The sequence below is a fragment of the Sciurus vulgaris genome (assembly GCF_902686455.1).
Source record: "Sciurus vulgaris genome assembly, chromosome: 3".
Classification (NCBI taxonomy): domain Eukaryota; kingdom Metazoa; phylum Chordata; class Mammalia; order Rodentia; family Sciuridae; genus Sciurus; species Sciurus vulgaris.
Genome location: NC_136463.1, coordinates 89,409,420 through 89,412,536, shown reverse-complemented (window position 1 = coordinate 89,412,536; position 3,117 = coordinate 89,409,420). Strand labels below are relative to the sequence as shown.

The 3,117-nt window shown below is 40.5% G+C and overlaps 1 pseudogene across 1 annotated transcript; it reads right to left on the bottom strand.

The window, feature by feature from the left end:
• Nucleotides 1-563: 563 nt before the first annotated feature.
• Nucleotides 564-2,295, bottom strand: LOC306657274 (dnaJ homolog subfamily A member 1-like; annotated as a pseudogene). Its single transcript has one exon. The product of its transcript is annotated as a dnaJ homolog subfamily A member 1-like (transcript).
• Nucleotides 2,296-3,117: the final 822 nt, after the last annotated feature.

Below are 3,117 nucleotides of genomic sequence, written 5' to 3'. Positions count from 1 at the left end.
CAGATTTAAGCGTGTGAACATATGATGACTTAAACATACAGTTAAAGCTATTCATCATATTCGCTAGACTACCAACATCAAATTACAGTTACTTTGGAGCATAAGTCAAATGGTTTAAAGTAAGCCTGTAACATACCTAAGGAACACCTTCCTATATTATATGTGCAAACTACTTCTCCATGTATAGGTCTCTTCATTTTAATTTCTATGTTATCCAGCTCTGGAATTCACTATGAGGGCTTATCATGGTCCAAAGAGAAGGGAAAATTAATGTAACCAGGACTGGTCAACACAATTTTATATATATATGTGTATGTATATATATATATATATTTTTTTTTTTTTTTAAAGATGGCACAATAGAAGGGAATGCAATTCTACAAGTGCAAGCCCTTAAGAAGCAGCATATAATGACAAACACCTTCTTTAGAAAGGTATCATTTCTTTCACTGATACCAGAAGGGAAATTATTCGTTATGCCACCTTCAAGTAAGCTGAGGCAATAGAATGCAGAGGCATCACAATGAATCCCACTTAATACAAATAACTAGACAGACCAACACTCCTCTACAAATTAAGTTTTCTTTTTCTGATTGCCAGTTAAATACAGTTTTAATTTTATAGCTTAACAATGAAGGGTCATACACTGAAACCAACACATATACCTAGTATTTCAGTCTAAGTTTGTCCACATACATAGCTGAAATCAATTACAAGGTATGGCCTAAGATGCCAGGGGAACTTTTTTAAAAGTAGTTTTTACAGGTATTAAACAACTTCTTGCACACTGAAGTCATCATACATACAGGGCAAAGTCAGAGCTTTTATATTTGCGTTTATTCTTCATTTAACTTTTAAAACACTACTATAATTGAATATTAAAACAAAAACAATAGCAAGTAGTGAGCATATTATGATTATAGTCCTTCACTTATTCACTACTGCATATAAAATGCCTGCAGTGAGTGTTATTCACTGGCCCCATTAAGAGGTTTGACACTGAACACCACTTCTGGGATGATGTTCATCATCCTCATATGCTTCTCCATTATAATGGCGCCGTCTTTCCTGATTTGGATCAAAGTCCACCAGTTCTACCTGATCCATTTCATCAGTCTCTTCTACTTCCTTCCTCTCAGGTAGGAGTTTTTTCCAGCAAAGAGAGTTTGTCAGGAGAGAGAAAGCCATTTTCAGGAAAGTTTACCTTAAACTCAATGATTAGGCGACCCTTTTCATATGGTCTACGATAAATTGGCATACCTTCGTTTAACACACACTTTATATCTCCATGCTTGACAATCTGACCTGGATGAGAGGTGATGACTATGGTTCGATTATCAAGAGTGGATATTGGTTTCTGTAATCCACATAATGCTTCCACCAGCTGTATGTCCATACACATGAAAAGGTCTTCTCCTTGAGTAAAAACAGCATGGTCCTTCTGATCTAACACAATGATAGTATCTCCTGGTTCCAATCCTGGCTCTTGGTCTCTTTCACCATGGAATGTTATCTTCTGTCCATCTTTCATGCCTTTGTCATTATGAACTTCTAGAATCTTCTTCTCTCGAACTATTTTCCTTCCATTGCAGCTTTTACATCTATCTTTAGGACTGATACGTTCCCCATGGCCCTGGCACTCCATGCACACAGACTGAATTTGCTGAACCATTCCAGGTCCTATCTGATGAATTCTTATTTGCATTCCAGTACCTCGGCAGTTGGGATAGCACTCTACTGCTCCTTTCTTACCACCTCGGCCTTCACATTTGTCACAAATCACATTCTTTTGCAGAGCCAGTTTTCTTGTTGCACCATTATATAAATCTTCTAACGTCACTGAGAGCTGATGCAGAACATTTTTACCTCTTCTTTCTCTCTGCATCCTTCCTCCTCCTCCAAAAAACATATCAACGATGTCCATGGGGGAGCCAAAACCACCACCTGCTCCACCCTCCTTAATTGCCTGTTCTCCTCCTTTGTCATACAACTCCCTTTTCTTGGCATCAGAGAGAACTTCATAAGCTTGTGAAATCTGTTTAAACTTTTCTCCTTCATTTGGATTCTTATCAGGGTGGTACTTCAAGGCCAGTTTCCTGTAAGCCTTTTTCAATTTTTCCTGGGTGGCATTGGGTTTGACCCCCAAAACATCATAATAAGTGGTTTCTTTCACCATTTTCTACAGCCAGTGAGCGGGCTGAGGCCGAGTGGGGGAGTGGGAAGGAGCGCGTAACTCTGTGCAGCTCGGGCAGCCGCCGCTCCTCCGCCTCTCACCGAGCGTTCTGGAAAGTTCCCAGTCATGCCAAGTCTTAAGCTTTCCTGCTGCTTTTTTGATTTCCACAAAATGAAGCTTACCCTCCTTTTGAATACAAAGTCCTTCATAACCCAACCGAAGCCTATCTTTCAGGTCACCGTTGAGTCATTCCCACATAAATGCTCAGGGCCCCATCATTGTGCTGCACCAAGAGGCACCATTCACATTGTAGATCCTCTAAAGAGACCCTGCGCAGTGATGTCACCTGTGCTCCTGCCGTGATGCAGCCCCATCATCCCCAGCAGCTCTTCCTAGCTCTCTGTTTCCTAAAAACAACATGCATTCACACCTTTGCTCTCTTTTCCATCCTACCGGCATGACTTCCTTTGCTCAGTCACTTGCAGAATTCCTCTTTCTGCTCCAAGACCTAGCTCAGATGACTCCAAGCCATCTTAAGTTTTTCTAACAGTCTCTCACCCTCTACAAAGGAATAAATTATTCCATTATTTGGGTTCCTATTACAAGTGCCTCTTCACATTGTGTTACTGGTTGTTTGTGTATCTCTCTCCTTTATGATTTTAGGGACGATTTTATTCTGTGATGTACCCCTACCTATTAGGCTGAATATGTCTCTGCTAATATGAGCTGGAAATAATTTATGTGGACAGGGAGTAACCTGATTGATGAGAGCTTTGAATATCAGACTATGGCCTTTGTATTTTATCTGGTAGACAATTGGGAGGCATTGGGATCGGGCAGGATGGGTGGTAGGTGATGAAATGGGCTCACTGTGCTTAACAAAATCATCAGGTAGAATAGTTGAGCTGGGTTGCCTGTCCAGCCCACAGTTCAGATAATAATCT